We start from the raw sequence: 23,274 nt of genomic DNA, 5'->3' as shown, positions 1-23,274 counted from the left end.
CCTATCTCATTTTTCTATTTTCCATTTTTCAGTAATGGGCACATTCTGTACCTGGAAGACTTCCATTATAATAATGGTTAATTATTAATATGTAGCTTAAGCAATGACATGAAATAAAGCTAATATTTTCCTGCCTTCAGAAGATAAAAATACTTTTGTTGGAATTTAGCAGCTAGTAAATTGTTCTGTAAAAATACAGCTCTGCAGCAATTTTCATTTTATGCGTACAAGTTACTGTGAAAGAAATCCTGGTCTTGTTGACACATAAGCCAAAAGTCCCACTGAATTCAAGGGAACTAGGGTTTGGTCCACACAATTTTACAAAGTAGTGATTTACACACGTACACACACACACACACAGTCGTGGCTTCAACAATCAGATTTTGCATCTCAATAAACAAGCACAATGGAGGAAGCTAGTTGGCACAGACCTAATTTCCAAGAAAACAAAACAAATCAAATCAGCAAGCAAAGGGAAGAGAGGAGAACCAGGAGAGAGAGAGAGAACAGGAAAGGCAGATGTTCTGTATAATACTGGGCTAGGTCCTGGCTTCTAAGCATTGCTACATTAAATACCTCAGTACCTTACTTCAGGTATCCTAATCTGCCACCTCCAGACACCTGCTCAGACTGCTACACTGAGGCTCTCCACAAACACCAGGGACCTCACAGCCAGAATATTCCACTAGGCCATGAAAACCTTGGATTCTCTATCTGCAGTGCACATTTCCCAGCAGGTTGACATAAGGTACTCCTTCCTCCTATAGCAAGTCTTCACGTTTCTTTCTGTGAGTTGATAAAATATTCCCTGTACTAGAAAAAGGTAAAACCTACCATATTTTGGAGCATAATATTTTCATAAAGGAAGCACCAGTCTGTATGCTGAGGTAATTAATTTAGGCTAATTGAAACCACTTCCATATGTAAATTGAAAAAACACCTGTTTGGAAGTTCCCTTATGGTTAGACAACTTACCAGGGACAGTAGGAGACTGGGATTCCTGATCTTGCTCCAATCTAGTTCTCCAGGAAAGTTTCCCAGTCATGTTTTCCACACTTCCACTGAGCAATCCAGTCTGTAGTGAGGGGTGTTAGCATAATTTTCTCTTTTTTGTTAATAGCTTAATGTTCACCCCTTTACCACAACCAACACTGACATGACTCTGTTGCTTACTAGGTGACAAGGTTTTCAAACAGTCCCAAAAATGTAGGTGACTATGTGGAAGTAGGTGGGAACAGATGCTCACCTGGCCACCAAATGTTTCATATTTGGTTCCAGTGCAGGGTAAGGAGATATTTCATCTCCTTACCCTTGCCCCTCCTTGCTTCTATCTTGCTGTATGATCAACCAAACAGAGCTTATCCAGGTGAAAGTGGCTTTTTCTTGCTGGTTTGATTTTCAGTCCAGAGGAGATAAGATGAACACAAGAAGAAGCCACCAAGGAGAGAAAGAATACAAAAACTGCCAAAGACAACATCACTGCTGGTAACTCTCCACAAAACCACATCTGTAGGGGTTGGGTTTATAATCTGCTGCAGTCACCCAGTGTCACACTGTCACCAAAAGGGGTGTGCCAGGTCCCTACTTCTTGCCACTGTTAGCACTCATGTGTGGTCATCTGGACCCAGGAATTCACAGAATCACCAGACAGGGGTCAGACTGCCCTCTTTCCATGAGGATTTATATCAGCTTAAACAAGACATGAAATTTTATCCCAAATATTTTTTTGGCCTTAGCTCATGCATACCTATCTCCTTAAAGCTGAGCTGCAATATCCCTACAGCTCCAGGTCTGAGAGAACAAGAATGGCAGAAACAGACTATGTGGGATAATTATACAATTTAATATATAAACACCCGTGATCTTCTATAATTACCTTTTTCTTATCTAGCTAGAATAAAAATAAATAGAAAGAATATATCTCCATAGTCCAACATTTCTTTTAAAACAAATTTCAAAGAAATTTTATGCTAGTTACAAAATAAACCATATTTTTGAGTAGCTAGAATCCTGGCATACCAAACAAAATATGTTAATTACTAAAAATCAACTGTCATATTTTACTCTAGATCTTTGAGTAAAAATGGTTACCTAGCTTTTTCCCAGATGTACAATTAGATTTTTTTTCTCTTCCAAGTACTGTTAATATTTGTATGCACTGCCCTGCACATGCAAATAAGCATAGCAACTTTTAGGAGCACAGTTAGTAAGATGATTTCCAAAGACATCACCCACAATGTCTAAACCCATCCCAAAGGGCCCTACAACTTTCACTGCTGTGTTCCAGGTTGTGGAATACATTCTGCACTGCCTTCTTATGCCCTGGTGACTTCTCATTCATTCTTCTGAGTCCTTAGAGAACATTTTTTTTTCCAGCACCTCTAGGGGAGAGGAACAAAGAGCACCTTTTCAATCAGCACTTCCATAGACATCCAGCTTATCTCAACCTCTAAACACTTCTTGAGGCTTTTGTTTCTAAACATTTGGCAATAAGTTTTTCCATTTTCTCTTTCTTTCTCTGCTAGCTGCAGCATGTCTCCGTGAGCATTTATTCCACTCCTTTCTCCACCAGACACACACATCTCCACTCTCAGAAGTAAGCCCCATTTTCCAGTGGCATTCTTTAATGGATTTCACTGTGGAACAACATCTGCATTCAGTTCCAGAGAGCCTGGAGATTACAGGTGAAATGTTAGCAAAATGCTTGCCAGACCTAAAAATAGATGCAGCAAACTAGCAGGATTGCCAGGAAAAAAGGCCATTTATGTCACTTTCGACAGGGACTGTAGGATCAGGCTTTTAACAGGTGAGATTTTAGGCCACTATTTTAAATGAAATTAATAGCTATTTTTGCACTTCTGTGCCATCAAAGTCTTGCTACTATTTTGTAGCTTTACCCTCTCTTTTTGTTTCTGAGAGAGAATCATTGTGAAAACTCCTGTCAAATTTATTCTACACCACCAAACCCAAGCTCAGTACTGTCTCTCTATTCCCTTGTGGCCAGGTAGAGAGACCAATAATGAACATACACAGCCAAAACCTGAAAAGTGCATGCTTGAGTTCATGCCAGCCACAGAAACTAGAGACTGTTTCCTCATCTGACTTTTCCTGTAAACTGCTAAAAGCTTTGAGAGAATACTCTGGGTCATTTTCTAGGAACTAAGGTATGTGGTTCCCCAGGCTGAATCTGAGGGGATTCTTCCTGCTCTCTCTTTACTATCAGAAATCATGAAATTAAAAATAATTAGTAACAATAATAACCACTAACTTCATTGTGGCCCTTTGAGCCATCATTAAAAATATTCTTGGGCAAGTGAATCTTATCTAGAAAATGTAAAAACAGAGTTACTGAGGCAGGATACAGTTGTCTCCATCTAGAGGGCAAAAAGGCAGTGGAGCAAGATGGAATTAAGGGATTTAGGGAAGAGATCTTTATGCTGCTCCTTCCCGTGCCCTTTCCTAAACATCACCACTGGATTGTCCCAGTCATGGGCAGGATACTAAGCTTGATCAAAAAATCAGGCTAACTATAATACGCATTTATGCTCCCATCTGGCCTCTAGATTACAATAACTCAGCCTCTCAGATTTTTTAAGAGAGTTGCACCTGTTTTGAAAGGAGGTGCTATTCCTCCAATTTTACAAAGAACTGAGAGAACGGAGGGGTAAGGAGTCCCTAAAATTTGCCCAAAAAGGTCTATTGCAGACCAGGATCCTCACCCCAGAGTCCTAAATTACAGCTACTGAAAAAGACTTTTTCCTTAATCAGGTGTGTTCTTTCCTTGTATCAAGTAAGATATATTTCCAACAGAAGAAAATAAAATGCAAGGCAAAATTCATCATATATCATGTCAATGAAGAGCATGAGGTCTCAGTTTTTGCATACTTTAATTTCTACAGTTTCCTAAAAGCAGAAAGCATTTAATTTGAGAGGATGAGGGAAGGAACAAGGTAAGGAGACTGCAACCTCTCCAAAACCTACACTGGTGTTCTGGTTCTGTAAACAACTAATATAGATGAAATCCTCTGAAAACTTGTATCTCCCTTCAGTCCACATACAGGATGACAATCTATGGTTTTCAAGTTCAAGTCAGTTCAAGGGATAACAGTTTTCATCACAGTTCCACACAGCAGACCTTAAATCCTCCACCTCAACATCAAGCCTGAGAAATGTGCCACTTGCAGAAATTTGCTCTTGACGTAGCTTCTTTAGCAGTAAAATCCATTACTTTTACACCTCCAGTTCAGCAAAGCCACACCCTCCAGCCTGAAGTAAAGCCAGAAAGAATATTCTTTTTACTCCTAATTTGGCCTCCTTTTCAAAGGCCATTACAGTATGGTCCAACTATGGGGTCACAGCCAGTTTTGCAACAGACCTGCCTTTCCATTTTGTGAGCACTGCGCTTCAGCTCCACAGCCAGTCCAAGTGCACAGGGAGAACATTTTTTAAGACCCTTGCATTCTTTGTCAGAGAAATTGGAAGAGAGCACACATCTATACGCTCACTTAAGCACCATTAACATGCACTTAAAGACCACTAACACTTTTCTCTGAATGCTGACACAAGAAAATAAGAAATATTTAATTGTCTTAATCAATCATAGGATGACCCTCAGCCAGCAGTATGATATGGGCATAGAAAAAGGTGAATATTTACACTGTGTGACAGATAGAACTAATAATACTGTTGCGGTTTTGAGGATGTTGCAGCAGACTTTACCCTAGAGCTTCTCTACCCGGCCCAGTTCAGCGCCTCAGTGCTCCAAACCCTCTGTCCCAGGGCTGGACACTGCGCTCTCACCGGCCGGGGAGCCATAAGGCTAACTCTGGTTCGTCTGCTTCCACAACCGGCGGTGATAAAGGAGGCGAGGAGGGTCTATGCGTTGTGTCCATGGAAGATGTTTATTCGCATGGTGCAGCAGAGGCCAACGACCTCCCCGAGGCAGAGATGCCTCGAGGGCTAAGGCCTCACATGCACAGCCACATGTGGAGCATAAACACACGTGGAGCATAGACAGCAAGATGGCGGAGGGTAAGGGGTTTTATAGGGAAACAGAGAGGGGCAGGGACAGCACACAGGCCCAGTGACCTCTGGGCACAGGGGAGGTACAGGGGCGGAGTTAGGAGTACAGGAACCAATAGGGGAAACCCGAGGGAGTGGCCAGGGCCACGTGGGGTTAGGGTACAGGAACCAATAGGGAAAACTGGGGGCGTGGCTAGGACCACATGGAGTAGGGAAGGCAGGACAATAGGTGACAAGTACAGTCGTTAAGAAAGGGGTGTGGGGAACTTGCAGCCATTATCCCAATATTTCCCCATTTTTTACTAAATTAAAGAGGGAAAGGCTTTTCCTAAAAACATTCATAGCAAATTTTTAAACAACAGGAAAATGGTAAAATAACATAATGTAAAGCAATAACAAAATTAGTTTTGCTGTGAGTATGGGGAAAACGATGATGCAGTTGGCTGATTTTGATGTTGGAGTTTAGTACAGGTTGAATTTTCGGACTGCAGTCATGTTTGTAGTCTGTTTTTCTTTTGCTGGGGCTGCTAAGATGAAGGCAGGGTTTGCAGCAGCAACGGGGTTGTCACCGAAGTCTTTCTCAGCTTAGGAGAGGGAGAAAACTTTGGATGCAGCGCAGCTCCACTGGGTGACACACAGCTCTTCCCTGCTGTGGCTCTGCCGGGTCTGGAACAGTTCCACTAGGCCCCAGCACGGCCAGACAGCAGCACAGCTTTAGGGATTGCTCTGGCGCAGCTCCACCGGGCTCCGGGGGCAGTGTCTGCCGCAGGGAGCTAGAGGTGCAGCCCCACCAGCTCCTCCGAGCTTGCCGCGGGCAACTGGAGGTGCGGCTCCGCTCCCGGCCAGGCCATAGCTGTTTCTGGCTGAGAGGGAACACCTGAGAGGATGGGAGGAGGGGCCCGCACCGAAGAGAAACACTCAGATGGGGAAGGATCTGTAACCGAAGGGAGCGCCCACCGACGCGGGGGGAGGGGCTACAACGGAACACGAGGGATGCAGGGGGTGGAGCTTCGGCAAGCCCGGGAAAATTTCAAGGGGAAGAAGACAACATGGCGTGCCTGACCATGCGGCCGGCGCCATATTGGAAAACACGTGGAGTCAGCTCGGCTGAGGTTTGGGGCACAGGAAAGGAGGTTAGCAGGGATCTCGAGTTAGAGTGGCCAGTTCTAACCCGGGAAAGGGACAGGAGAGGCTGAAAAACATACGATCAGCTGTCTCCTGAGAGACAGAGGGGGAGCACAAGCTGGTGGAGGAGGAGGTGCCACCAACACATGGCCGGCACCATGTTGGGGGATACATGCAGGGGAAGGTGCTTATCAGGGAGAGAACAAGGGTTTTTCACTGCTAGATAACTAAATAAAACAAAACACAGATTAGTTTACTTTATCTCTCGCGCGCAAAAACTTCCCACACAACAGCTGATTCCCCTTCCTTATAAAATATGTCTAATTTTATAAGAAAAACTTCTCCCAAAATGGGGGCACAAAACTTAGGTCTCCCCTTGTTAGAAATGGGTTTTTTCTTGTCGAGATTTCGCATGGAGCACGACTCCCTTCACCTCGACAAGACACCACCTCTAACCCTCCACCCACCCCGAGGCAAAAAGAACAAACTAAAAAGAAAAAAGGGACCCCCATACCAAGCCGACCACGCCTTCACCGGCTCCCCTCCCAAGTGGCTTTCCAGAGGGCTTACCAAGCACGGAGAATCAAAAAAAAGCACTCGGGATGGTCCACTGCCATTCGGCCGACCTCCTTGAAAAGCGCGACTTTTTTCCAGAGGCTACCAGCCGCCCCTTCGGTCTTCTCGCTGAATGCAAGCTTCTCGTCGGGGAAATGGCTTCCCAAATGCGACTACTCCCCTGCCGCAGTTGCGGCTTCAGGGGGATGCTTTCCAGGGTGGCTTCTGCCCCACATTGGGCGCCATTTGTTGCAGTTTGAAGGATGGTGCAGCAGACTTTACCCTAGAGCTTCTCCACCCAGCCCGGTTCAGCGCCTCAGTGCTCCAAACCCTCTGTCCCAGGGCTGGACACTGCGCTCTCACAGGCCGGGGAGCCATAAGGCTAGCTCTGGTTCGTCTGCTTCCACAACCGGCGGTGATAAAGGAGGCGAGGAGGGTCTATGCATTGTGTCCATGGAAGATGTTTATTCGCATGGTGCAGCAGAGGCCAACGACCTCCCCGAGGCAGAGATGCCTCGAGGGCGAAGGCCTCACATGCTCAGCCACATGTGGAGCATAAACACACGTGGAGCATAGAAAGCAGGATGGCGGAGGGTAAGGGGTTTTATAGGGAAACAGAGAGGGGCAGGGACAGCACACAGGCCCAGTGACCTCTGGGTACAGGGGAGGTACAGGGGCGGAGTTAGGAGTACAGGAACCAATAGGGGAAACCCGAGGGAGTGGCCAGGGCCACGTGGGGTTAGGGTACAGGAACCAATAGGGAAAACTGGGGGCGTGGCTAGGACTATGTGGAGTAGGGAAGGCAGGACAATAGGTGACAAGTACAGTCGTTAAGAAAGGGGTGTGGGGAACTTGCAGCCATTATCCCAATATAATACCTCAAATTTTGTATAGAGTTTAGCATGAACTGCAACTGAAATGGCAACAAACTGAGAGAAGGGCTGCTGTATACCTGAGGAACGAGATATAGCAAAATAAAGGCAAAGAGAAAATAAAATTGTGTTCTGTAAATATATCCACAGAGGTAAACATAAAGAGTAAAATAAATACTTAGTACAATGAACAATATCTACATTAGCAGAGATATGAATACATCTGACCATAAATAAATTAAGGCTAGAAATCAGCCAAAATGTTTTCAATCACCAGTATTGGTGGTTGGTTGTGCAGTATCTTTCTAAAAGGCATAGTGCAATTTATCAGTTTCAAGAAAGGACATGATTAATTTCTTAAAAGTATGATATGATTTGTCTGAGTGTGATAGAATAGAACAGACTTGATGATGAAGTTATTTTCCTATGACATTATCATTAAAGTAGCTGGATCTTGTCCGGAGGACTGGATTCAGTCCCTGTTGCTATCAGGGGGCTCCTTTAGGCTATGAAGTAAGGCATTGTAACCAAGCTTTTTCACAAATGCTCACATATTATGCTTATAAATTTCTTCTTTGTTTAGGAGACCCAGTCTAGAGCTTCTGGGCTCTAATTTGAGTCTGTGAGGTGCAAGTGCAGCTGCAACTGAAGTCACAAGGAGCTGGGCTTTGAACACAGAATACTTTCCAGTGCTAAGCACCCAGAAAAAATAGACACTAATTATCTTGAGGAGGGTATCCAAAATAAGTGGTTTCATACCTGTGCATCCACGCTCCACATCACTACAATGGAGATGAATCTGAACATCTCAAAAAATCCTCTGTAACACTAGAAGAATTTTTTGCACAGGGCACATGAAAGGTGATGGTTAGAAAAAGCCTAGGGGGAAAAATGAATAATGTGGATGTGAGAACAGTCTTTGCACAGCATGCACTGAATCAGGCTTGGGTCTGAACATTGACTAGCAAAGGGAAAAAATAGCTATTGAATTGCTGTTCTTTCAGTGTGCACAACTCTTCTGTGCTCTGAACAAGGCAGAATTCAGGGGGAAACCCAGTATGTGATCATGTAATTAAAGACTATATCGTGATGATGATTAAATATTAACATCAATGAGCTGGCTGCTGTTACTGTGTAGGGCTGAATGCAAATTATTTTTCTTTTCAAATTCTGCCTTGACTAACCAGGGAGATGAATGGGAAACACCAGTTCTCTCTCTTCTGTATTCCATAAGACTTTGATTTCCCTTTGTAACTCTAACACTCCCTTCCCTTTTACTGTCCTTGGATATCTTATCTTTCTGTTTTTGAGAAATAATGCCTTCAAGAGATGTTGCTCAAACTTTATCTTTTAATTGTGTGTGCTCAGCCTTAACAGAGTAAAAATAAGGGGCTTAGTATACTAAGAGTAAGGTGTTAGCATACTATGAGAAAGGGGCTAGTGTATTGTGGAAATACTTGCACTTTCCAAAACTCCTGTGAAGACCTAGTGCTATCATTTATTCTCTTTAGCCTTTATTAACAAAAATAGAAATAAATCTATATAAAAGCCATTTTCAGAGCATGACATGCAAAGAGCTTTTAGTTGACAACTGGGTTGCCTGCAGGCTGGAAAAACTGTGTATGGGGTTTTATTTTATTTACAAATTTAATTCTTTAAGAACTAGTGTAAATGTTTGAGAATATGCTGGGTTTGGGCTGAGGAAGTAAAAATCTCTGTGAAAAGTGTATCTCATTTAACACAATCAATTGCAGTAGTGAAGAAAGATGCAGCATGGAGCTTTTATGTCAACTACTAAGACAATGACACACATAAAACCACACAGACATACACACACAGGGTCAGATCTAGGCCAGTTAATCTTTTCACACCTACTGGAGTGCACTCATTTATTTTAAATGTTTTGTTTGGACATCAGTTCAGTTTGAGTGAAGAAATAATGGTGTTCCTTTCAGAGACGCTGAACAGAGGATTCTTGGTGAACTCAGTGCCAGCTCTTGATACTTTATCACACCAACTCACTGATTTCATGTATGTAGGATTCATTTGGAGAAACAAACACATCATTTTATATTCATTTAGTTAAATTAGAGGATGATGATGTGCTGTTTTATTTTGTAACATAGATCTGCTTTAAAAAAAGAAAAAGATCAATTCCACCCCAGTGTTTGGTATATCAATCTGTTTTACAATAGATTTGTCCAAACAGGCTTCTTAGAGACAGCTGAACATATTTCCAATGTTTATTTATATTTTATGGTGTGAATTAGCCTTTGACAATGTCAAGGTTTTTTCAAGAAAATTTCTTCTGTCATAGAAATTTTTCAGGTTTTAATTAAAAATCCATTTCAAGCACTTAGGTCAACCTGAGCCAGAGAAAAATAAATGGAGAAAGAGCACAGAAGAAAAAGCATACAGGCAAACTTGAACCAAAAAAAGCTGACAAACTTCTTCTTAACTGTACCAAAATGACAAAGGGCGCAAAGGTTTATTCCACAGAGTGAATTGTAAGAAATAAAAGCATTTATGCTTTGGCAGGAGATTGCAGGGAACATGGATCAGGAAAGGAATACTTGATCAGGGGTCGCAGAATGGGGGGCGAAAATAATGAAGTGTCTTTGTCAAGCAATCAGAGGAATCTGTGTTTTGGATGTTGGTACTACACCATGATCGATGATGATTTGATGTTTACATCAAAAACAATACAACCCAAATCTAATAATACTGCCATTGTACCCACAGAAGAGACAAGGTGAGTATGAGAGAGCAGAGAGTTGCAAGGCAAAGAGATAAGGCTCCAACCCTAAGGACTGTTCACAGGGATTGCTCCTGGCTAGTTTCTATTTTTTCTCCTCAGTAGATGAGAAAAAGGCACCTAATGCAAACAGCAAGTAGAAACACAGTGAACGGAATAGCAATTCATCAGACACAAGGCAAGTTGTGAGCTAGCAATTAAGTTCATCCCACTAGTTTATATCTCATAACACAGGAAAATTAAACCTTTTTTCTTTGCTTTCCCTCCTTTGCCTTTGCCTACTCATTTGTCTTGCACCTTGTTCCTTGAGATGTTTTTCTTTTGCAATCACAAATATGCTTCCACTACTTCCAATTCTAGAGCACCTGTGGAAGATAAAGATATCTGTGCTACAAATTGACAAATCTGTCTGTTCAGTGAGCACTGCTACTGCCCGGTGAGCTGGGGTAATAAATCATTTTAGCAGATGAATTTGTCATCCAATACAGTAACAGTATAAGAACAGCAGAGGCAACAAGCCTCCAGGCAAAGGAATAGTAACAAACCCTAAATTAAAATCTGAAAGGGAAAATTGCAACAATAAGGAGGATATTAGGAAAAAAAAAATTTAAAGAGCATGTAATCAGTATAATCTGTAAACCTGGTATGGCAGCAATTCAACTGACCCACATATTTTGGCTCATTCTAACCATTCCTATTAAAGTGAGCTGAAGGGAAAGCCGACTTGGGAGTGCAATGCACTTGCTTCCCCTCTCTCCCATTTGATAGGCAGGTGTCAATACTTGTTCCTACCTCCATGAGTTTAGTCACTGTGAACTACTACTCAGAATCCATCAATTTTGTGTTCATACTTGTCAAGTGATTGCCTGACGCTCTGAACCACAACAAAACTCTGGTTAGTGTGTCCAGGGGTGGCTTGGCTTCACTACACCCTTATTACAAGTAGGGTAAACCTCCCTATCTAAGGACCGAGTAAGGCCCTGTGTGCCCCATATGATGAACTGCCAAGATCAGTTTCTTTTAAAGATGACATTTCACGTGTGTGGTTTCAGAAGAGGTCTGTGGCTAACGCTTTCCACTGTTTAGTTCTTTGCTGCAGAACAGCAGCCAGTCACTACAAATTAAAGAGGGCAACAACATATAAAATTATGTACAATTAAACTTCCTGTAAACCCAAGCCTACAGAGCAAAGGAGTGCAGTGAGTTTTCTACAGTTCTTTAGGCAGTCAAAAGCCAAACCAAGAAAAGAGTAAATCTAACATATTAAGAAAAAATAAAAACTTCTAAAATTAAGAAGGCAGGAAAGCAGTGGTGAAGGCTGTAAAAGGTCAAATCCTATCAGAAATCATGGAGTTGTCACATTCCCTTTCAGGGTCAATACCTAATTGGTATGGCCAAAAAAATCCCAACTATCCAAGCTTAAGACAGGAAAAAACAGAGCTAGATTATTTTTGTGTATTAGAACATGTGTTAGTCATCACTGGAAAAGCCACAGTCAGAACACAGAATATACAGGAAATGCCTCATAGAAAGAAGAAAAGTAAACAGCCTTTCTCTGCATAGACAATGTCAAGTCTACAACACAAGTGTACAGTGATCTGCTTCAGACTTCAATTCCTGTGACAAGCCTCAGCTGTAAAACTGCTCCAGAGGTGTTGCAACAAAGAAGAGACACCACAAATGTCCATCAATATGCAAACATCTATGCAAATGCACTTGTCATCAGCACTGCCTGTAGGACAAAGCAAAAATGCGCATGGCAAACACACAGGAAGGGAGCTGCTGGCATCATGCAAGTCTCCCAAGCAGCAGAAATCTCTGCCTCTTGAGGATGGGGATACACCATGTAAGATGCACAGCGTGATTTTACAGCAGTGAGTTTTCCTTGATGAACCACTGTGACCCAATGGGCTCACACAGGATGATGCATGAGGGGCTGTTAGTGTAGACCGGCTGACAAGCCTGATAATTAGCCACCCAGATTAATTTATGGTGCCCTCTTTAGGCAAGCTTGAAGCAGAAACTGTGCCAGCTGCTGTAATTAACAGAATTCCTTGTAATATGTTGATTTAATTGATCTTTGATACCTTTAGAAGTAAACTACAAAAACTTGAACTAATACAGGATTATTACACAGACTATTCCTTTAAAATGAAGGTGCAGGTTGATTTTACTGGACAGAGAAACATATCTGTATATGTGACTATGCCAGAACCAGATGTTTTGTTTTTTTCCTGAAGTACCTTGTGCTTGTGAGGAGGGTGGGGAAACTAAAAAAACTCCAAAACATAAAACCCCCAAGTATTTCTGCCTAGAAATAGAAGTTACCCTTGGACCCAGGACCACACACCACCTCTGTTCAATCCATGCATACTAGGAGACAACCATACTGTTAAAGCACAACAGAATTAGCTCATGATTGTCAGCTAGAATAAGGGGACATATTTTGGGGCTTTACAACCTGCTGCACATCCAGTTATTTACCACAACTCAAGTACAGAGAACAAAGCAAAATACATCCTCCAATCCTGAAATTCTGATTGCAGATTTCCAATAAGCACAGAGAAACTTCAAGAATCAAAGCATGTCATGTGAGCCCCATGTGTTGCTGCACAAGTACTTCCACCTGTGGTGAATATGTGTAAAACACACCTCTGTGAAATTCTGCTGGTTGCTGTCAGCTAGTGCAAAGTAGTTCATTAAATCTCAGAAACTCAGTCATGGGTCTCAACCCAAAGCACTGCTCTAGACTGCTGCTTCTGCTGTGGGGTAATTTCCTATGTGCATATCCAAGAAAGTTTTAATCTACTCACTGAGTAGCACCAGCAGCTAATGCAAGAAATTAGGTAACAAAGCTCTGCAGCTAGATCCAGTGCAGCGTTTCAGCTCTGCAGTTTACAGTATTTAACCTTGCTGTCTCTGACCCCACCCCATATGCTGTAGTCATCAAAGTGAGAGCAGTACAGGTAAATCCTCAGCTTCTGTGATAGAGCAATAACTGAGCTTTGTCCCATTTTATTTAAATGCTTTGAGACCCACAAAACCTGGCAAGCATCCTATGCTATTGCTCAAGATTACTTCTCTGACAATGAAATTCTGGCTATCCTATCATCAAAGCACTAAAATACACTATACCTCAGCAACACAGATGAGAAACACAGCTGTAAAAGAAATATACAAACAGTATTTGAACTGCTTGGAGGAAAAAACCCAAAGTCACTGGCCTCTCTCCATCACGAAAATGCACTGAAATATTTTCTGCACAGCATCTACCATATTATAGCACTAAAGGATATAACGAACAAAAAGCCTAAGGAAAATCACCAGAAGTGTTTTTAGGTGATATAAATGAGCAATAGAATAATTTCCTAAAATGATTACCAACTAATGATAGCTTTGAGGTGATAAAACACAGAGTCGGTGCCAGATCACACTCTGGAAAAACATGATAATTTTTTCTCTACCTAGGTAACTGGAACAATCACACCATTTATGATAATGACATTATAAACAACCTTATGTCTCCAGACTAAATACTCCCTGTAGTTAGAAATGAAGGGGCGGGGGGAGGGTTTATACCACTTGCAAAAATGCTGAAAATGTATGCAAGGTACATCTGTGCTCTTGATACTACCTATCTAAAAATCAGCATGCAACAGTTTACATGATTTTGACAGATACTAGACCCCATCACTGCACAATCATGTGATGATCAGATTTGCACCCCACTTTGGAATTCATGAGGGTAGGCAGCTGCGGGCCTCCCTATCTTCAGAGAATTGCATATGCATAAAAGATGATCACAGCTTTCATTTATATTTTTACAAAGTTTCTATCCAATTTTCTGTCAGAGATAACCTTGAAAATGTAAAGGAAATAAAAATGATAGACAGATTTCTAGGCTTGAAAGGATTGAGAGCTATATTCAGTTTGAACAGAAGGCTGGAAGTGAGAAACCCAAAAAACACACACTCGCATCCAAAGAACTCGATTAAACTTGATTTATATCAAAAATCCATGCACAAAAAACCCCCAACTCTCCCTTCCAGATTATCTAAGAAAGCAAAGCAGGGAGACCTTTATCTCTAAAGAGAGGAAACTGCACCTATAAGTAGCTGGAGAAAAGTGAGCTGCGTCTCATGGCGATGAGGAGAGTGCATAGCAATCTTATTTTAGCCAGAAAAGACTAGACAAGAGGCTGTCTTGCAGGCCTTTCCCAGCCTCAATTACTATACGGTTTCTTATGGCTTATCTCCCTTCTCCTTGAAGAGTTGCCCTATTTTCTTGACATCATCCAGCTTGAGAAATATTTCCCTTTTGTCTTCATATTTATGTGCCAGGGAGAAAATTGGGGAGAGTGACAGAGAGCTATCTTCAAGTACATAAAGTGATGTTATAAAAAGAACAGGAATCAATTATTCCCCTTAATTAATGAGGACAGAAGAGGAAGTAATGAACTTAAGCAGCATCAAGGGAAATTTAGGTCAAATACAGTTACTGCGTAAAGTTTCACAGAGTAAGAAGAGTTAGGCAAATGAACCGACCGTCAAGGGAAGTTAAAGAGTCCTCATCAGTGGTACAGAGCCAAGGTTAGAAATTTCCCTGGAGGACAAGTAAGGAAAAATGAAGCTATTCCTATTCCCCCAGTGGGAAAATGGACAAGAGGTTAAACTCAAAGCTCTTCTTTGAACATTCACAATTCTCCTTCCCTCTGTTGTTCTTCTCTCCTTATCAACATCTTCCCTTCTCGTTTTGTCTTTTGTGAAGTGTCTATTGATCAGCCAACATTCTTTCAATGGTCCACAGGACTATTATACAAACTAGACATATATATAATATGCTCATATTATTTTTTTATTAATTTTTATTATTTATTACTAAACATTTTTGTTTTCCAAGCTTCATGGTTTTGTGTGATCAGGACTTCTAACAGTAAAAACATCCAAGAATCAGTATGGTGGAGATCCCTGATCCTTTCCATGCCTACAGATGGAATCTAGGCAGTATCCAATATTTCTGAGATTTCTGAAGGTAACTGAGAAAGATTTCAGTTTTGACTTACCACAGCTCTAAAGTCTGTACACACAATCAGTGAGGTACTGATTACTCCTAAGGAGCTTACTGTCCAAACAGAGAGGTGAGTGAAGACAAAGAAGCACAGAGTGATGGTGTAATTCAAAGAAAATAAAGCAAGGCAATGACAATAAGACAAGTTACCACCTCAATCAAGTGTCTTCATCATTAGAGCAAAGTAGTGGAGAGAGCAAAGGTGCTTGTACCCTGCTTGCTTCCACTCTGAAAACTGCAAGTCTAAATGCTGAAGATAAAATACACTCCTGACTTTAGGTTAATCTACTGCATAGTTACACAGCTGTGATTGCAGCTATTTCCCCTCTAGCTTTAATATAGCTAAAGAAAAGGGCAGCACAAGGGGTGGAATCCACTAACCATGAGACATACCTGTACTAACATATTCCACAATGAAAACATCACTGGCTCATTTCACCACTACTGCTGACATTGTCATCTAGGTTAGATATCCATCATTCCATCCACAAGGACATTATCCACTTGATTATTGCCTTGATAAATATACACAGATATCCCCATATCTTACCTTTATTAACACAACAGTCCAAGGCCAGCCAAATGGTTGAAAGATTCCACAATTCTGTCACAGTTGCCAATCTCACTATGCTTCTCCAAAGTTGCAACTGAAATTCTGAATTTGTCAAACCAAAGGACTCCTGTGACTATATATATTTATTTTTTAGAACCGACTTCTTTATGAAACAGAACTTTACTTCATGCAACACCGAGTTTAAGCTTTGATCCAAGAATGAGCTAATAATAAGGACGTTAAAGCAGTCATGATTAATTTTCTTCTGCTTGAGTCCAAGTTTAGGCTTTCAAGCAAACCCCCTGAAAATTCCAAATTCAGTAGAAGGGCTTCATCAGGCAGAAACTTAAGTCCAGCTTCTGAGTTTAGAAAGTGAGTATATGAGCTAAGTATACGAGTCAAGCCCTGATCAAAGTCCCCATTGATAGGAAGACTTTCCCAGTGTTCATATTAACATTAGGAAAATTTAACTTGACAAAATAAAACTTAGAAAGCCTTTCAGAAGCTCTGCATTGGGCAGTCAGGAAAGGGATGAGAAAGCATGTGCACCAGGTGATATCCTGTTATCTATTCACATTATCATTGTGGAAAAGAGCAAAGAATTTTGAAAAAGGGAAGAAAGAATGGGAAATTTAAGAAGGAGACAATGATAGGCAAAAGAAGGAAGACAAGTGGAGCGTGACCAGACATGAAAGACGATTCCCCATGGAAAAAAAGGAAGGTGCACAGAGAATCTAAAACTGGAGTCACAGGACTGAGCAGAGAAGTACCAACAGGTGAAACAGCCAGAGAAAATTCATGTTGACAGTAACAGATCCCTCTGGCAGTCACAAAGGAGAAGCACTACCTTGTGAAAAGCCAATTTAGGCAGCAGGATGTGGCAGAAAGCAATTCCAAAATGCAGGTGAAGGCAAGAACAGTCTGGACTGGCCCAGTCACTGCAGTATGTGCTGTGCTGCAGAGAACAAAATCCAAGTCTATTGCTATGCCAGTTATTTCTTTCCTAGAACAAAAAGGGAAATTTGCAAAGGAAGAAGGGGTCACTGAAGTTGTGAAAACAGAAGCAATTAATATATCTGGGCAAATTGTAAGCAGCAGTAAAAAGCTGCCACCAGGCTAGAAATATTTTAATTGAATCAGAGTGAATCCATGTTAAAATACATCACAGAAAAAAAGATTCCAGGGTCAAATACTGCTCTAGCGAATTAAAATATCTGGGAACTTTATTGTCTTCCAAGTTGTGTGACATCTTTTTCTTGTGTGGCTCAGAGTTATAGTAATTTAAAATGAATTTACAGCATGTTTGTCTCTGGGAGTAAAACTAGTGGTCGTGGAGATGATTATGAGGGGGGAAAAGATTTGTAACTCCCACTTCTGGATAGTAACGCTTTTAGAGACAAATTAAAACCCCTACTTCTATGCAAATATCCCCTACACTTAATCTGCAATTTGTACCAGAACATTTATTTCAAGATTCTGCATGATGCAATACAGCAGATGTGCCCAGTTTGCTTTGAGAGGCCCAGGCTGGGCGGCAGGTGTGGTACAGCTCAGGCAGGATGGAGTTAACCAGCTCTGCAAAAATGGGAGAGGATTTGTTCCCAGTCAGGACATTGAGCTGACACAGCAACATTTCTATCACTCGACCTATCTCATTCAAAGCTAGGTAAGCTGGGGTGTCTCTGCATGGTTTAGAGGCAATCAAAGAATTAGTTTGCTGAAGGAAAAATATTCTACAAAGTTTTCAAAGGAGGCAGCAAGAATATTTCTACATTTGGACTTACAGCTTAGCTCCTTCCCTTGCTATGCAGGAAAAATGCCATTTGGAAATCCAAATTTGAAGGCTTATTCTTCAAACTCTTATTGCAGGAGAATGATAACCAGTCCTTTTAAACCCCTGGAGCTATACATATGGCTGAAAATACTTCTATATATTAGATATAATAATACCTATTATAGATATTTTTAAACATATCTCTCTTCATAGCTTTCCTTCATCTATACTTAAAATAATCAGTTCACCCTGCTGTTTTAAGGCCCTCATGTCTAAAAATTCTTCTTAGCATTCCATGCTGTTGTTTTTTTAATAGACTCTACAATACATCCTGTCTTCATTTCATTTGCTTTCTGTCATATGTTGGTGTAAATAACAGCAACAAAACCAAACAGTTACAATCATTCTCACTACTTGAATTAAAAGTATTTATTGCAAAACATATGGTTCATCTGCCTCAGAAACAAAACTGCACAGGCTTTTCAAACCATAAATTAACATCAGCATCATTCTAGCACAATGAGCAGAAGTTTTCATACATGTAATCTTACCACTTAAAGCAGTCTCTAACTTACTGAAAGAGGAAATCTAATTTTCTGAGCAGTTTCAAAACCTGGTGATAATCAAAGTTCAAACATTTTGGTTTCTCTGTTTTATTTGGGTATTTTTCTTTTAGTGGAGGGGTCTTTTTTTCTACTTCAGCAAGCTTAGATCAGAACCGTCTAGTGTTGATTTTGACTCTTGTTTGGCTAAGATAATTTATTGTATGGAAAATAAAATTCCTAGTGAAACAACATTCATCCTCCTGTGTTGGAAAACATGTAGTCTATCTTGCCTTCAATGAGCTTGTTACAAAATATAAATCTGTGCAGAAATGCAAAAGGAAGGAAAATATCAAAAGACACCTGGGATGTGAACACTGATCAAACTTACTTTCACCTCAGGTTTAAAATTATAGCTTCAGAATTCACAATATGATTTAAGAATAATGTTAGATATTTAAAATGCACTTTGTTCCACCATTGGATCAGAAAAGAGCAACAAAGCTTTTTATCAGGCAACATAACCCCCATTAATATATTTTCCTCTGATTTTAAAAACATATTTTGTATCACTCAATGGATGGAGAAACAGTGATAGAAAGTGCTGTCACTCTGCCAAAAGCACATACAGAACAAGACAAGTGAGAGTAATTAAATTTCTGATCAGGATAATAATTTAACTGCAGATCTAGAGACTATAATCATCTGGAACATTTGAGCAGTATAAAATATTACAAGGACTATGTTCCATAAATTATCATACACAACTTGTCACCTGAAGGTACTTCACCTGAAGGGGTGTAAGCAGTTTCCTACCACTCTCCCAGAGATACTATTTCTCCTAACAACAAAGGCCTCAAAAAATAGAAGGTTACAGTGCATATAAAGAACTGTTTGTGTATCTACTCAGAGCAATACAGAGAGAAATCCCAAATGCAGGGTCATCATTCTGCTAGCTTCCTTTGGCAAGGTAGTGCTTTTATTGCCAAGACACTTGATTTATCATGAAAGGAAAAAATAACCCAATGCTTTGAGTAATCCCTTGTCCCATTCACATACAGAGTGAACTGGATGTTGGCCTCCTCACAATAAACTGAATTCATATTTCAGCATGATGAGGATAAGGTAAGGTGGGTGTCCCATATTCAGTCACTGGACAATGTCATGCCCCTAACAACTCAAAGATTCAGCACCATATTCAAAAACACCAACAAGAGGCCAGTCCTCGAGATTTAAAGGCGCCTTTTCACTGACATTTCAGTACCTCACAGGCCTTGCTGCTTGCACAAGAAAAGGTGGTAAGTGATGATTTCTTCAGCTGAAAGAGGAAAAGCATGGCTACTTGTTAATGCATCAGGTGCAGCTGCTTTATCACAGCAATTCTGAGGCAAATAATTTGGGGTGACATTCCTCTCAGTTCGTTTAGCAGTCTAAAAGTCAGGAGTGTAATCTAATCTATTCATTTAGCTCCACATGAAAGTCAGTGAAGAAAGCCAGATCCCTCTAGCAGACTCAGGATGAGACAAGTCCTCAGTGCATCCTAAAGCAGCTGGATGGATTGTCCTCCACTAGCACAGGAGAGACACATCATCTGTTTAGCCTCAACGTCTTTTACATTGCTAGAGTGAGGCAAGATTAATCCAACCATCCAAAGGACATTTGTCAAATTATTTATACCCCATGCTCTCACATAAATCTTACTAAACCTTTATTTTTTTTATCTTAGAGAAGCAAAGGGAGCTTAGGGACCCAAATTTGTTTTTAAAGGTCGCACATGCTCAATTTATGCATTGACTGTGCTCCTGCCAGATGAGACCAATTGCAAGAGGGTGTGGCAAGGATAAGATTGCAGAAGTCTGCAGTGATCTTCATATCTGAAGGCACTCTGTTTGCATATGGTGGCAGGGAGTGGTAAACTACCCCCAGGCTTGCCACAGCCCACTCCAGCAGGGAAGGGAAATGTGGAAGCTGAAACCATCCCCTTAGAAGTGGGGTGCAGGCAGTTTCCAATCTGTCAGTGCAGTTCAGCAGTGGTGGGTGGTTCTTTGCTGCTGGGAATCACCAGGCCATGCAGTTGGTTTCTTTTCTGTTTCAAAGGGCATCTTTCTTGTGTGAAACAGTGCTGCTGCAGCACGGAGACAGCTCACAATTCCAACCTGAGGGCTGTGGGGTTTTGGCAGGAGGTCTTACCAGACACGCCACAGAGACAAAGTAGTCATCCCTTATTTTGATCTATTGTATGGAACAACTTTTATGATTAAATAGCATCTTTCTATGCTTGGCTATTTCCACTTCTCAAAAGCACTTCCACCAAGCTTGTGTGGACAAGATTTCCATCAGATTTTGCCAAAAGTGTGATGTTTTTCTGCTGTATTATACAGCATTTGGACCCCATTCCAAACTCAGTGAAAGGCAGCAGCTCACTGCATTTTTCATCATAATACTGTGTGACAAATGCACTTATCCTGTATTCTGAGTAACAAGGCCTATTTCAAATTTTTAAAAATTACTGTCACTACAATTTACATTTAACAATGTCTTTCTTGGCTAGTATTGGGAAAATATTGCAAGGAGAATTCACAAACATTAATTTGACTAAAAGCATGCATTTGCTTTGACAGCATTTGCAAGGGTCATTGTTTGACTTGCACAGATATTCAATCTGGGTTTTTTTTTTGTTTTTGTTTTTGGGGTTTTTTTGGGTTTTTTTTTGTTGTTGTTGTTTTTTGGGTTTTTTTTGTGAAGTCACTTGTGAGAAAGCTATACCTGGGCAAACTGATAAGAAGGTTAATGGAATAATGCTTCACACAGCCATGAAGCCTCTCATTGTCCTCCCTGATGAACAAGGATTTATAGAATCATAGAATGGTTTGGGTTGAAAAGGACCTTCAAGATCATTTAGTTTCAAGCCAGGCTGCTCAAAACCCCATCAACCTGGCCTTTAACATTTCCAGGGATGCGGCATCCCTAACTTCTCTGGGCAACATGTTTCTGTGCCTCACCACCCTCAAAGTAAAAAATTCTTCCTAATACCTAAAACTAAACCTCCTCTCTTTCAATTTAAAGCCCTTGTCCTTTCACTACCTGCCCTTGGAAAAAGTCCCTCTCCATCTTTCTTGTAGGCCCCCTTCAGGTACTGGAAGGCTGCAGTAAGATCTGATACCAGCCCCCCAGGAACACCAGTCAGCCATGGTTTCTACTTGGACCACAGCTCCCTAACATCCATCCTGACAATTCCTTACCCATGGAATGGTCCATCTATCAAATCCACCTCTCTCCAGTTTTGTGACAAGGATGTCATGTCAGACAGTGTCAAATGGTGTCAGCTCTTCTTCCCTTACTAACCAATGCTGAAACCCTGTCATAGAAGGCCACCAAATTTCTCAGGCACAATTAACACTTAATAAAGTCCCAATCAGCTCTTTAAATTCCATGTGCCTTAGCACAGTTTCTAGGAGGATCTGCTCTGTGATCTTGCTAGGAACCAAGGTGAGACTGACAAGCCTCTGAGTTTCCCAGATCTTCCTTTTTTCTCTTTTTTAAAAATGGGGGTTCTGTTTCTCCATTTCCAGTCAGTGAGAATTTCAATGGACTGCCACAGCTTTTCAAATATGATGGATAGTGGCTTAACCAGTTCATCCATCAGTTCCCTCAGAACTCAGGACGTTCAGACATCGAATCAGCAAATAAAAACAAATCTACATGACAAAAATAGTGATCATCAAATAGTTACACAAGCTTGTAAAAGAAAATAGAATAATAACCCTTTCATAGAGAACTACTTAGCCATTTGTCTGGAAAAGCTTTAAAATAAAGTTCCAATCTGCTTTAGTTAAGCACAAATTATTGAACTCAGTATGGGAGAAATTAGATGAATTCCTACTATGTCTGCATCATAAAAAAGATTAGAGTTGATGATCTAATAGTCCCTTCCTGCCTAAAATCCTATCAATAAAAAGGAAAAGCTGCTGCACTATTCACATTTTCAGTAAATATAGCAAATAACCAATAGAAAATAGGTTATTTTCCCCTCAGTCAAAAAAACACTAAAAAAGAACATTGAGGTTTTTTGAATCCCACTGTAAAAACTCTCCTTGTATAACCATAATCTTCCAAAGATAGAGAGAAATAAAAGACCCAAAAAGGCACTCACACAAAGCATTTGCTGAGCAATTTTGAATAATGAAGGAATTAGTGGGGAAAAAACCTGCTTGTGGATTATTCATGAACAGAAAAGAGGACAACATTGATCAAATAAATTATTTGCTGTAAATAGTTCATTCAGCTCTAGCTTCAACACACGTTACCAATTAAACCAAACAGAGCCCAACACCACAGCAATTATTTAGAAATTACAATCTGGCCAGTTGAAAACAAGTCCAGATTGCTTAAATTTTTTCTTATTTTGTTGATATGTCATCTTTCCCCTCTCTCAGAGTTAGGCCACTCTTGTCTACCTACAATACTACTCAACATTTTTCATCTCTTTTAGCATATTTTCAAATTTGTAAAAAGTAATATTTTTCCAGCTACAACTGACCTAGGAAAAAAAAATTATTTTTCTTTTTTAGGACTTGTTATGGAAGTAGGTCTTGACATCATAGGTAAATCTATTTCCAGTTTCTTGTTTAACTTTCACCTTTTTTCCTAAAATGTCTATATGTACATTTAGGTTCATATCCAGTAAATCATGTCTGCCTTTTCATTTCCACAATTCAAGCAGTTATTTGTGTTAATATCGGGATTCATTTCATTGAATTCAATAAATTCTGAATAACAGTTTCTGCTAGATTAATTTCAGTCTCCAAATTAAAGACCAATTAATTCTCTCTTTTGCTCTTTATCTCAAGTCTTATTTCTCATATTCTGTACTTCAGGCCACTTCCCCGCAAACTGAATCAATCAGTTTTGCAGTCAATTTCTGTCAATAAATATGAGCCATTTCACTTGTTACCCTTTCATATTGTTGAACAGGATGGCAACAGAAGCAATCCTGATTGTGGGTATGG

General features: G+C 40.6%; 1 long non-coding RNA gene across 1 annotated transcript in view; it reads right to left on the bottom strand.

The window, feature by feature from the left end:
• Positions 1-2,092: 2,092 nt before the first annotated feature.
• LOC146445358 (uncharacterized) overlaps positions 2,093-23,274 on the bottom strand; it is a 110,407-nt gene continuing 89,225 nt past the window's right edge. The window contains exons 2-3 of the long non-coding RNA XR_014851721.1: positions 8,334-8,453; positions 2,093-2,671 (exon numbers count right to left, since the gene is read on the bottom strand). This is a non-coding gene — a long non-coding RNA (uncharacterized LOC146445358). The remainder of the gene's footprint in view (positions 2,672-8,333; positions 8,454-23,274) is intronic.

This window comes from Lichenostomus cassidix, chromosome 1 (assembly GCF_008360975.1).
Source record: "Lichenostomus cassidix isolate B80296 chromosome 1, HeHo_3.0, whole genome shotgun sequence".
In the NCBI taxonomy this organism is placed as follows: Eukaryota; Metazoa; Chordata; class Aves; order Passeriformes; family Meliphagidae; genus Lichenostomus; species Lichenostomus cassidix.
The sequence above is the reverse complement of the archived record's forward strand: the minus strand, read 5'-3'. Positions and strand labels throughout refer to the sequence as shown.